Source organism: Macrobrachium nipponense, chromosome 32 (genome assembly GCF_015104395.2).
Source record: "Macrobrachium nipponense isolate FS-2020 chromosome 32, ASM1510439v2, whole genome shotgun sequence".
Taxonomy (NCBI): Eukaryota; Metazoa; Arthropoda; class Malacostraca; order Decapoda; family Palaemonidae; genus Macrobrachium; species Macrobrachium nipponense.
Window position 1 is genome coordinate 30,907,153 of NC_061094.1, and position 14,920 is coordinate 30,922,072.

General features: G+C 34.5%; 1 protein-coding gene across 2 annotated transcripts in view; it reads left to right on the forward strand.

Moving 5' to 3' along the window:
• Positions 1-14,920, forward strand: part of LOC135207311 (glutamyl aminopeptidase-like) — a 76,876-nt gene that overhangs the window by 12,230 nt on the left and 49,726 nt on the right. The window lies entirely within an intron of this gene.

The window sequence follows — 14,920 nt, forward strand, 5'->3', positions numbered from 1 at the left end:
CTTTTTAGTGCCTCTAGTTTTCGTGTCGCAACTTTGGGCGTATCTGATGAATTATGGCAATTTTGCTATTACGCCTGCTGTAATTGACGGATCGCGGAGAGACTCCGTACGCACAATCTTTCAAAAAGCCAGCTCGCTTCATTATATATATATATATATATATATATATATATATATATATATATATATATAATATATATATAATATATTTATTGCTGTTCCTAAAATGAGGTCTTTAAAATGAAATAAAATCGGATTACCAGTTTGACGCTGCTCAAAGTTTAGCCCATGTATCGTCGACCAATGAAGTGAATTCCTGTTCATTGTTTTTCAGTGTCAAAGCGATTCTTACCTGTTGCTTTCTGATTCCAGTCCCTACGTCAATTTCACTATGCCAAACACGTAATCACGCGGAAATACTCAAGATTAAGGTATTTACTTGTTATCCATCATAATTTTAAGTTATACCGAGTATGATAATGCCTTTATGCTGATAGTACGAACGTATACATATCTTTTCTTATTCACTGTCTTATGTTAAATATTATACATTCACACAAATAATTTATATATATATATATATATATATATATATATATATATATATATAAACTCAGTGATGAATGGCTCTGTAATTGACATCCACTTGTATTTGAAAACGACCAGCGATAATGAAAGGTACTTCGTGTATGAAGCCATCATATATCATAATTAACATATTTAGGATGTAAAAAAAGCTTTTTGTCAGATGCGTATGTAATTTTATTTACCACAATGCCCTCTTACCTTCTCGACTAATTAAATTTAGAAGTGAAGAGAGGGCATTGTGGTAAATAAATTACGTATATTTCTGGTAAAAAGTTACCAGTAGATTCTAAATACATACTAACATATATATATATATATATATATATTATATATATATATATATAGTATATATATATATATATATATATATATATATATATATATATATATATATATATATATATATATATATATATATATATATATATGCAGGGTGACAGTTCATGCAAATATTTTGAGAAATGAAAGAAAAAGTCATTCTACGCAGAAAATGTTCCATAAATAAATACATTTTAAGGCTTTGTTTATCGGTGAGGTGAATTTTGAAAATAACCGTTTTTCCTTAACGCTGCTCTCAGCTAAGATGGCGTACGCGATGTCTGAGTAGTCAGGGATATGGGGGAAGGGTCTATGAGATGCATTAGGCAACTGGATTGATAGTCTTTTCATTATGATTTTTTCCCCAGCAGGTTTTTGAAAAATGTATCATTACAGTCCCTTCAATTAGTATGTCACCTGTGAATTGACTTCATTGTAATCTAATTTTAATGATAGCCTTACGTATCAAGAAAGTCTTTTTCACCTGACAGAGACGAAAGCATTTTCTTAGGTGTGGTTTGTCCTTCGATTGGTGTGTGATGAATACTTTTGATGGAGCAGGAGAGGCTTTTGATATGTTTTAAATCTTTGATCTATGTGTATTGAATAGGCCTATCTTTGATGAAGGCGAGATTCCATTCGACTTGCTTTTCTCTTCTTTTTTGGAGTCCAGTGAACACCATTGACGGAGAGGGAGAAGGTTTCTATGATACATTCATATTTTCACTTAGTTCATATCTAAAGGATAATTTAATTTGGAAGTATTTTATTCACATCGGCCTAATTGCCGATTTCCTTTTCTTTTATTTTTCATTTAACAGTGGAGTTCACTGTTGCAAAACACATAGATAAACCTCATTTCGGCATATTCTACATTGCATATTCTACATTACTGGAATCTGACACTTGTAACCCGAAAACAGTCTTAACGGAAAAGCGAGGGTGCTTAGAATAACAAGTTATGTGATCAACTCTATGCTCCCTCCCTCCCCCACATAGTCGTGAGTACTTTGACATCCCGTGCGCGCCATCTTAATTGGCCGTTTAATGATAACGGTTGTTTTAAAAATTCACATCACCGACAAACGACGCCTTAAAATATGTTTATAAAACATCTCAGTAGGAAAAGAAGAGCGTAGGTTAAGAGGCACCATATTTTATTTGCGACGTGTTTCGTTGTTTCTTCATAACAACATTTTCAAGCCTAAAACGAGACATTACAGTATTTTAATAGTAGTTAAAAGATCATGAAATTATTGGCAAAGCTGAGTAAAAGTAGCAACAAGAAGATGAAGGTTAAAATCTTTAAAATAAATTGCAACAGCACACTAAATAATAAAACAGATAAGACCTTTAAAATAAATTACAACAGTTTACTTAAAACAAATTGGTGGGAAAGACAGATGGAAAGTTTACACTACAAATGAATGATTGAGTGATTTATATTAAAAACAGGGGATAAGATGAATTGTCAAGGTTTATCCTTATGGTTTAACAACGCTTGGATAGTATGGTTGTTGGTAAATATTAACTTGAGGTTAATGTGGGGAAAGCTATACTTACAACATATTTCTTAGTTCTCTTGTAACGTATTTAGAACAAGGATCACTTATATAAGGAAATTTAAAGTACATAATTAGTTTATCAACCCTTGGTATATCTATTTTGCTATTTATATTGGAGAAATATTTAGGAACTTTTTTATTTCTTTATATATTATGCTATTGGGATAGCCATTAATTTTGAAATAGCTTAAAAGAAACTTAATTTCTGAGTCAAATGCCTGCCAGGAGCTGTGTAGAGAATATGCTCTAAGTATTAAAGTCTTAATGTTATCTATTGTAAAGTTAAAGAATGTAGAGATTTGGAAATTCATTCCAAGACCGGTAAAAGTAAACTTTCTAAAAATGCTAAAACTTAAGAGCGACTTATTGTTTGCGGTAGTTTTTGTAATGCTTATATCTAAAAAGTTAAGAATATAATTTTCTTCATGTTCCACGCTAAACTGAATACATGGGTGTTTACTATTTAAGTAATCTTGGAACCGTTGTACGTGACTTAGATGCCTGAAAACCAAATATGTGTCGCCAACATACCTGTGATAAACGATTGGTTTAAACACTAGGGGACAATCATCAATCCATCGTTTTTCATGAAAACCAAGAAATATGTTGGCCATTCGGGCTGAAAATTGAGATCCCATGGCGAAGGGTTTCGCCATGTACGTATGTGTGTGTGATTGCGCCATAGATGATGCCCAGTCTCTCTCTCTCTCTCTCTCTCTCTCTCTCTCTCTCTCTCTCTCTCTCTCTCCGAAAGTGACAATAAAATTATCTAGGATATACTCTGACTTCCGTATGATCCCGAACGAATCTTGATAAACTGAGAAAATCAAGACCTTCCCAATTAGTCTTTTAAAATGTTATTCTCGGTTAACTATGATACAAAAATCAGTACTGAACAATTAAAAGTCTTCAAAAGTGGATGTTATAGTCAGGCTGCAAAGATCCTACCTTAACTTCAAGTGGTGCATATTTTTAAAATATTTCTTGAAGGAATCAGGTTAATACAAAGATACCTTCGGTTTTGGAGACATCCCTCTGGTGGTGTGACATTCGTATGAATGTGTCCAGATACCTGGTCTTGGGATATCCCTGTTGCTTATGATATTCAGGCTTTTAAATGGAATGGCCAAGGAACGACTTTCAGATATTGGGGATCACCAGCGAGATATGGTTTATCTGTTTGCAGGCCGCATGAGTAAAGTGAATACTATTGGAATTCACATTTATTTATTCTTCTGAGTGTTTACGAAAGTTCTGTCATCAAGTAAATGACTTCAGGAAAGATTGGGACGTATTGTATAAATTTTTTTACCTCTTGAAACACTGCAAATGTCTTTAAAACAAGACAAAATACTGCCACTATCCTGTCTCCAAAAGACATGTCGCCCGTTCGTGCTTCTGCAATATGACTCGAAAAGTGTAATGATAATCTCTTAAATATCAACTAGCTTTGCTTAAAATTAAGTATAAAGGAAACAAGGAATAGTAACTCACGGCTAACTAAAAGTGTGCCTCATGAAAGTTTTCTAAATGACTGAAAAATCCCTCTCTCTTATGAAAGTTTTCTAAATGACCGAAATCTCTCTCTCTCTCTCCCTCTCTGAGGGTCTATCCATAGCACTCTCTACTCTGAACTGAAAAGCAGTTAGATACAAATTAAGAAGGGAGCATTCTAGGGACGTTCCCTCGACTCCATTTGGTGAAGAAAGTCATGAATGATACACCAGGCAGTCAATCGACTGTTGTGGTTGCAACGGGCCCTGAGAGAAAGTAGACGAAAAGGGAAACAAATTTGTGCGTACCACTACGCCATAATTAAGCACGGGAAAATCCATTCATCAGACATCTTCCAAATGAATCAAGTTTCATAAAAACCAGATGAAAGTGGCTATACTTTTAAATACGGTTGGTACCACATTCCTGAACTCCGGTGAATGTGGACGGGGGAAGAGAAGTTGTGTGTGTATACACACACACAACATATATATATATATATATATATATATATATATATATATATATACACGTGTGCGTACTATGTATGTATGTATTCACCCTGAAAACTATAATCCAACTGACACGGGATTTATAAATCAAACTTTATACCGCAGGTTCAAATAAAACTGTATAAATCTTGACTGGTTTCAGCTTAATACTTAAGCCATTTTTTCTGTGGCAACGATGGATTGTTACCATGCGCCTCTTTTCCTTTTAAGAGGGGCGGCACCAGAAGGGTAGACCCTACAGGTTGTGATCCACTTTCCAGGGGTAAATTACAAGCTCAAGGCCTTTCCTTGATCCAGGGAGGTGCTGGTATCTTCTCAGTTGGTTCGACTGTTGGGCGGGTCAGGTATCGGACCAGAGGCCTTGCAAATGCAAGCTTCCTGCCCCACGCCTCTACACTGAACTATGGCAACCAAACATACATACATACACATATGTATATATTACCTATACACACACACACCCATATATATATATATATATATATATAATAGATAATTTATATATACATATATATATATGTATATATATATATAATTATATATATATATATATACCACACACACACACATTTTATAGTATATATTATATATGTTATATATATACTATACTATATAGGTTAAATATAAAATATATAATATAATATCATATAATATATAATAATTATATTATACATATATAATAATATATATATGTTTGTATAATATATACAGTTTAATTGTAATAGCCACAATACCCTCTTCACTTCTCGAATTCTTCGCGCATTTTTGGATACGCTTGTCACTACAAAACCTTGAGATCCAAGTGCAAGAATTATGAAGAAATTATGATGTCCAGTAGCGAGGAGCGAACCCGGGTTACCATAATCACGACGAAGTCCCGTTGCCGACCTCCTCGTGGTGTGGTCGGCAATGTTACCTCAGTCGTAATTCTGGTAACCCGGGTTCGTTTCCCACTACCGGACATCATAATTTCTTCACATTTCTTGCACTCGGATCTTAAGGCTTTGTAGTGACAATCGTATTCCTTACAAAGCGCGAAGAATTCGAGAAGTTACGAGGGCATTGTGGATATTACATTTAATATGTATCTGGTAAAAATGACCAGCAGATTCTACATATATACTGCCTGTGTATACACACAATATATATATATATATATATATATATATATATATATATATATATATATATATTATATACACTCATATTGTACACGTTTGGAGTAACGACTACAAGAAATTACAAACAGCACTTTGTTTGCTAACCTGTGATGAACGGAAATCAATACACTAATTGACTCGACCTTCATTTGTGTGCACTTGAAAAGTATTTGGACTATCTGGAATGCATCAATAATATCTGACTACCATTGTTCATCTGGCGGGCTATTTTAGCGTGATTGATAACAATGGATTCCAGTGTTTACAGTCTTGCAAAAATTATGACGAAGTGTATTGTGGAGAAATGTGGCCCACAGTACTACAAAGTGTGTATGACAACAAGAGAACATCAAGTTATGCTTAGAGAACTATGGTTTCTCTCTCTCTCTCTCTCTCTCTCTCTCTCTCTCTCTCTCTCTCTCTCTCTCTCTCTCTCTCTCTCTCTCTCTCTCTCTCTCTCTCTTTTCACATATGTTTCTAATGATATTAATAATGAAAAGGAGACATACATATATTCAAGGAGTACTTCTCTGGCTAAATACACCAATCAAATTGACAACAGGCCTGTCACTGTCAAGTAGACACTTGAAGCAAGATATTATTGACGAGACTGTCGTGAGACTTTTCTGGAGCAAGTGACTCAGTTTGGTCGCCCACCAGACAGTCCTTTTATATTCCAGACTCCAGTCTTCATCAGCAGATCAGCAAGGCAATGAATTCTCCAGAATGATTGCTCTTTGAATGTATCTGTACCATTCCCCTTTCTCCTGTCCCATTATCAGACATCATGACTGCAGTGACAATCATACCATATAGTTTATCCATTTTGTTTTACTTTCACTGGCCCTCATATTGCAAGGGAAAGAAATTCATCTTGGAAATGGAGCAGAGTCTCGTTTTGAAGTAAAGTGTATTCTTCACATGATCCTAATGGAGGATGTTCGTCATCGATTTCCGTCTGCCAATTGAGTTTGATGTTGATAATAACCATGTGATGGATTGGTAAAGGAAAGCCTGTCTCCTCCGCTCCTGCTTCCCTCTCGCTCGCCTCCATCGTTGAGAGCCGAGAGCAACAACGGCATTCCAAGAAGAGGTAGTGTAATTTTAGAATATCGGATGCATTTTGAATGATGTTTTGATGGCTGAACTGCGAAGTATTCTTAGACACCCGGAGGATTTCCGTCATTTTTTTTTTTACAGAAAAAGAACAAAGAAAATACCTCTCGCTGCCTCGGAAAAACAACAGTAACTGAATTCTCCTGGAAAGGATTGATGCCAAGTTCGAGCATCAGCGGAGAAATTGAATGAAGAGCTCAAACGTTGGACATTTCGTCTCGCGCTGTAATCGATGGAGAGTGGGCGAGAAATTCTGATACGGTCGCGTTATAGCAGTCGTTCTTGGGCGACTCAAAAGGCCATTCAGTTGAGCCCTCCTACGCCATCGGCTCTTGAATCAACAAGTTGGGCGACGGGGGATGGGAGCGCCGTCCCCCCCCCTTCCGCTTCCTTCCAGTGTTGTGGGAGGACCAAATTCGTTTCAAATCTCGTTTGACCGGAGGTTATTCATCTCCGGACACGATTAATTATTCGTTCTCTTTCTCCTCTTTTTGAAAAAATACAAATGAAAACCAATTGCTACTGCATTTTACATTTAGTTAAGCGTTTTGAGCAATCAGAGATCAGTCTGGAAATTCAGAACGCTGATGAATCTCGACCCATTTCGTTGATTTCAAAATACTTAACAAATGTGACCTATAACGTAAATGAATCAAGGTATGTATGTAATCGACGTGATCGTTTTGGTCTGCAGTCAAACAATGACTAACCCTAACAAAAAGGAATACCATAAAGCCCTCCATAATTACCTCTCGATGAGATAGAACATTACGAAAAGAAAACAATAGAGACTCTTCGTCATCAAGAAAATGTCGTTAAATTAAGTTACCAGCGTTGAAGGGCTGCCCGACTAAGTGAGAGAGAGAGAGGAGGTAAGTATGGTGATTGCAGACTCTCTTCTCTTAACCTGAATGGGAAATCTTCAAGGGGATCTATTTGTTACGTCTCCTTTCCCGTTCGCCTTGTTATCGAGCATTTACCGAGAGAGGACTTATCATTTAAGTGGTAAGTGGGCACAAAGGACACCTCCTCGTCGTTCAGGCTCGGCGAATTCAGAAGTTACAGTTTAGTTAGCAATAATGATTTAAATTATCTTTAAGTATACAGTATAATGATTACGATAGAATTCTATTTACTTTTGTTGATCTTCAGTAAATGAAGTACTATAGGAAACACCGAGATAGATGACCAATCGTTTTGTTTCACAATGGAATAATTTCGGTCGATGTTCACCATATTTACAGTTTACACACACACACATATATATATATATATATATATATATATATATATATATATATATTATATATATATATATATATGTATGTGTGTGTTTATGTGTATATATATATTATATATATATATATATATACATACATATATATATATATATATATATATATATATATATATATATATATATATATATATATATATATATATATATATACATACATACATACATGCACATGCACACACACACACACACACATATATATATATATATATGTATATGTATAATATATATATATATATATATATATATATATATATATATATATAATTTACTAAACAGGGATCATGTGATCACTTCGGTATAATCATGATAATAATCGAGCTAAAGATGAAATTGAAGGCCGAATGATATTTAATCCCAAGCTTGAATCCTCCCTGTTTGCTTTCATTCGTATAATTTTCTTTACTTCTAAAGATATGTCTAGACTCAATTGTGCGCCCCGTCGGTTTTCATCCGAAATGAAATTTTTTGCTGTTTTTTTTTTTTTTTTGCCAGACAAGTTGGCGAGCACCAGTTGTCAGACAAGACTCAAGAACAATAATTCCTCTTCATGTTTTTGTGCCATCATCGTGGATGATGGCGTTTATGTAATATCTTATGTGAATTGAAATTGAACGTATCGTGTAGTTTTTCATTTATTTGTTTATTTATTTATTTCGTAAGCTCACAGAAACCAGTATCGTTGAACGCTTTCACCTTCCTCATCAATTTCTTCAGTTATTTGTCTCTCCTAATTTACATTCTGTCGATTCTGCAAGAAACCCATTTATCCGAACTGAGTGTTCTCCGCTAAACCCTTCGCCTCCGTCTGTATCCATCTCGTCTCTGGTGAAAGATGTGGATTCCACCGCAACAAGTTTTACATCACGCGGACTTGGTCCTTGAAGGAAAAGGCTCCATTTAAGGGAAATTATATTCAGGGTTTTAAGAGTCCCCGTCCAAGGTATTGGAAAACCTCGGAGTGGGCTGATGTAAATGCTCCTTCAATCGTCTTTGTGTCAATAAAACTCTCGGAAATTGCGAAGGGGTTTTTGGCCATCAGAGAGAGAGAGAGAGAGAAAGGTGGGTAGGGGGAATATCGGTGAGCTGAATATTTCGGAAATTACTATCAAGATGAGTAATCTTATCTTAGTTTTTTGTACTTTTATAAAGTGGAACATAGATGATGGGAATGGAAGGATATGCTGTGATTAAAGACCATTGAAGGAGGCGAGAAGACTTTTAGGAGAATAGGAAAAGAGAATGATAGGAATAGCAATAAATAATGTTCAGCAGAGTATGAAAATATGAGACGGTCAAACCATAAATGAAACTACTGAATGGAGAAGTTAACATAAGAAACGGCTGCTAGTACATTGATGTTGCTAGCAGCACCATTTATAAGAAGATGGGATAAAGACCTCATAGGAGAGATTGCAATCGTAAAGGCAAATGGTCGATATATTTATTTATATACACACACCGGCTAACCCGGGAAAACTAATGTTAACCTATGAACTCTCTCTCTCTCTCTCTCTCAATGTTCTTTTCCTGTTAAAATAGTTGCTCCAGTTACAATGCCCGGCATTTTTGGCATTTTATATTTCACAACTTCTCACCCCTGATTTCTATTAGGGCTGAACTTAGACCTGTAGGGCATTGGGAGTGTTACAATTCATCCCAGCTATCTCAAAAACTATGGATTAGATACTAATATCTGTCTTGACATTGTATTTTTCACTCCTTCTCACCCCCACTTCCTATCAGGGCTGAAATTGAATCGGACTGAAAGGGCAACGGGAGTGTCGCTATACATCTCAGCAAGCACAAAAACTATGGATTAGACACTAATATCTGTTGTTTTCGGTTATTTTTACAACATCCCCTTCCAACTCCATCTCACCCACCCCCTTCCTATCAGGGCTGAATTTGGACTTAAAGGCCACTGGGAATGTCTCCTTATTCATTTCAGCAACATCAAAAGCTATGCTTGGACTTAAAGGGCATCAGAAAGTGCCACTACTCATCTCAGCAACCTTGAAAACTTTGCATTAGACACTATTATCTGTCATTTTTTTTTATATCTGTCAACCCCTTTCCACTGCTTCTCGCCTCCCTTTCCAATTGGGCCCCACCTTGAAATTAAAGGGCATCAAGAGCAACACTATTCATTTCAGTGGCCTTGAAAACTATGGATTAGACAGTAATACCTGGCAGTTTCGGTTATTTTTACATGTCACCCCTTCCCACCCCCTTCTCACCAGTGGCTAAACTTGGACTTGAAGGGCATTGGGAATGTCACTATTCATCTCAGCAACCTGAACAACAATGGATACCTTTCATTTTCAGTTATTTTTGTTTCACCACCTTTCTCACCCCTTTCCCACAGACCAACCTTGGTTCCAATGATGTCTTACCCCCACAGTATTCTTTTCCAGATGGTAAGTCATAATGTAGGTATACCAAGTTTGGTTGAAATTGCTAGATGCATTTCAAAGTGTTTGTGGAACATACATACATACATTTATATATATATAGATATATATTATATATTGCAAAGTAAAAATGATCATGCACAACATGCAACAGGGTTTACATTGATGAATCGTTCTCTATATCATTATAAAACAATTGTATCATTTTAAAATCCAAATCAGTTTCATCCTTAATTGGAAGGGGGGTGGTCGCTTCAAAGGCTTAGTAAATTTTATTTTCGTGTTTAGTTGCCCTCTGTTGTTTTTGCTTAGTAATTACATATATATATATAATATATATATATATATATATATAGATATATACATATATATTACTATATATATCTATATAGATATATATATATAGATATATATATATATTATATTAGATATATATATATACATCTATATATTTACATTCTATAGATCATATATATAGGAATATATTATATATTATATATATATTATATATCTTTATATTAATATATATCTATATATAGATATATATATAATTATTATATATATTATAAATATAGATAATATAATAGATATATAATTTCTCTATATATCATATATTTATATCCTTATATATATTTATAACATATATTAGATATATATCTATATCTATATCTTATATATAGAATTATATATATAATATATATATAATATATTATATATATATTCTATATATCACATATATAGATATATATATATATATAATATATATAGATATTAATAATAAATATATATAGATATATATTTATATATAATTTAATATTATATATTATATTTTAATATATTATTTTATAATATAGATATATAGATTATATTACAATTTATATAAATTACATATATATAATATATTTATTATATATATTATATATATATATAATATATATATATATATAGATAGATATATATATATATATATATATAATATATATAATAATATATAATATATATAATTAGATATATATAATATATAATATATATATATATATATTATTATAAATAATATATATTATATAATATAATATATTTATTATATATATTATATATTATTAAATTATATATAATATATATATAATTTATATTATATATCTAATTATATAGATATCTATATATTAATATTATATATATATATATAATATATAATATCAATATATATATAGATAATAGGTGGAGAGAACGAGAGAGAGAGAGAAGAGAGAGAGAGAGAGAGAGAGAGAGAGAGAGTTTTTTCTACGAAACGAATATTCTTAGCGAGCATGGTAACAAGACAGCGTCAGTACCCTCGAGTGACTCTTAACAGAATAATAGGGGAATAAAGGCATTCAGGCGGAGTTGTGGCTACTTTATATTTGACAATAGTCTGTACCTCATAGAAAATGCTAATTTTTCAAGACCTTCCTAAGAAAGAAACTACAGACAAGAGGGGAACTTATGTTGTGTCTGTGTTCCTTGAGAATGACCGACAACAATGATGTTACAGTTTCATCTTAATATTTCTTTTTCAAAGGAGGGGCCAGTGAGAGGGGCAAACTGATATAGAATAGGATACAAATTTTTTTTCTTTATCCCAACGGAGTAAGCAATATAGGAATCAGGAAAAACAAGAGCAAGGAACGAATTCGAAGCTTTGAAGAGGAGGTCCATTGTGGAATACAACGGGGTCACGCTATAATAAGATCTTATTTTTCCCATAATCACTGAAGGTTGTTATAATAGCTGGGTTTCCTGTAAACTTATGCTCGATTTAACAGTATGATTCAACTTTAGTTTTAGGGCTTCTTTCGATAAAAGGCATTCGCTTTTGTATAAAATAGGAATTCTCATCATTAGTTACCAAGAATTGAATAGGGGTAAACTCTCCGAAGTTGAAGACTTAATTTGTCGAAATAAATCAACTCAGGTTTGTAAAGTTTTGGCATCGCGGTTGAAAATTGCTGCTTAAGGATTTATATATAGCGGTCAACGAGGGACAGGATCATTTGCCACTCTTGCAGCCTCGTTAAATTTTCAATGCTTCTATTTGCAGCGCTATTAGTGCCATTACTTCATTTTCTAAGGAAATCTTTATGAAATATCCTCCCACCTCAGAGGTCGCGGGTTCGATTCTCGGGCATTCTATTGAGGAGTGAGAGATGTGTATTTCTGGTGATAGAAGTTCACTCTCGACGTGGTTCGGAAGTCACGTAAAGCCGTTGGTCCCGTTGCTGAATAACCACTGGTTCCATGCAACGTAAAAGCACCATACAAACAAACAAACAAACAAACTTTACGAAATATCTCTATCGCTCTCACTTACTTGAGTACATTTCTGCTCACGGATGATTGCGGATTAAGGCCTTACTCTGTCATTCAATATATTTCACTGGTTAAAACTCGTTTGTTTGTTTGTATTGTGTTTTTACGTTGCATGGAACCAGTGGTTATTCAGTAATGGGACCAAAGGCTTTACGTGACTTCCGAACCACGTCGAGAGTGAACTTCTATCACCAGAAATACACATCTCTAACCCCTCAGTGGAATGCCCCAGAATCGAACTCGCGGCCGCTGAGGTGGCAGGTCAAGGCCATACCGATCACGCCACTGAGGCGCTTACGGATTAAAACGTGCTCCAAGAGCTTTTCATTTTTTGAATTAGAGGCTTATTTGGAGGTTATCTTAGTTCAAGATGGACGTTCCCCTGATGTTTATTTGATTTAATGTATTGCGTACAGACCACCATCTGGTGATTTATATGATAACAGACAGCCAATTCATCCTTCTAAGACAAGAAAGCACAATAAATTAGCCCACTAACGAAATAACGTGTCTATTGCTACCTGAATGTGCCCCTTTGGCGTTACTAACAACAATTCAATTGAGTAGACTTATGGTAAAATGCAACATCTAGCGGTTGTTGTTATTATTATTTTCATTATTCAGAAAATGGACCCTATTAACATGGAAAAGCCGACAGGGGTCCATTGACTTGAAATTCAAACTTCCAAAGAATAAGTATTAATTGGAAAGAAGTAACAGAAGGTAATGGAAATACATAAAGAGGAGAGCAGTTATTTAGAAAGCAGATGAACTAACAAACAAATAAATAAAGAAATAAATAAAAATGTAAGTAAAAGACTATTTTCAAGAACGGGAAAAACGAACGAAGTATTTCTCTGGCAGACGCTCTTCAAAAGCGGAGTGGAAAGACTTAAATCCGTCTTTGATGTTAGGAATCACGGAACCAGATCAGCTCAACTTCTTATGTGTCAGATGTCTTTTGTCCTGAGTAGGCCTACGTGAATATTGAGTGATCAATTGCCCTCTTAAGGTCTAAAATAACATCTAAAGCGGTATAGGATTTGGTCTCAGACTGCCTGACATGATATTGGAACGAGATGTTCATGTTCTGAACAAATTGGACTGATTAATCCTTCGTATTAAGATACGACGGCCACGGCAAAATGATGAGGAATTCCGGGTCTTCCGTTCTGAGAAGAGCTCAACAAACACGACCCCTTTTTAGTGACGGTGACATTTAACGGATGAGGTAATATTTTGATTCAAATTTCAGACCTTTATCGACACCAGTGGCATCACAACAGTATTACGGGATTATGACCATTACCTCGCAAAAGCCGTTCAATCCCATTTCTGTCAGGGTGCTAATGCCGGTTTACGTCTAATCCTGTGTCACGGACCGATTCTATTGACGGGATTAAGTGGCTGCGCGGAGTTTTGCGTCCCGAGATTGGTCGTCAAATGATGTTCGCGACCGTTTGATTCCCTCAAGTTCATTTTTTTCCCACATCTTTTAATAGACATGATCTCCAGAGTAGGACCAGACCTCAGGTTATGTTTTCGGAAGAGTAAAATGAGAGAATTACCTAAATGAAGAGACAGTGAGCAATATAAAGAAGGGAAAGATAACAGGAAAACACTAAAAAATAATGAAATGGGAAGACGAACTTGAAGTAAAATCATGTGTCCTTGAAAAGATGAAGAATGGAGTTACCATTCTCTCTTTTATTGAAGAAATTTAATTCAATATCATTATTTAGGTTATTGTACAAACACGATTGGGCATCATATGATCGAAACTCGCATTTTTATTGCTGTCTACATGTTATATTAACAACTTTTTCACAAGTGTCTCGAATTTCATGATTATTCTCTACATCGTACCACAACTGCACTATACACAATTCTGTGTGTGTGTGTGTGTGTGTGTGTGTGTGTGTGTATGGCATGCTCACACACGTAAGCATAATAAATAGGACTGTAAAGCAAAAATAGTAAGAATCAAAGGTGTTTATTATACTGTTATTAAATATTGCAAGCACTTTCGAAAAGACAGTGATTCTCTAGGTTTTCATAATTACGTTTGCACACTATGTCTCATAATCATTGTCAAAGGCTTTACCATCTA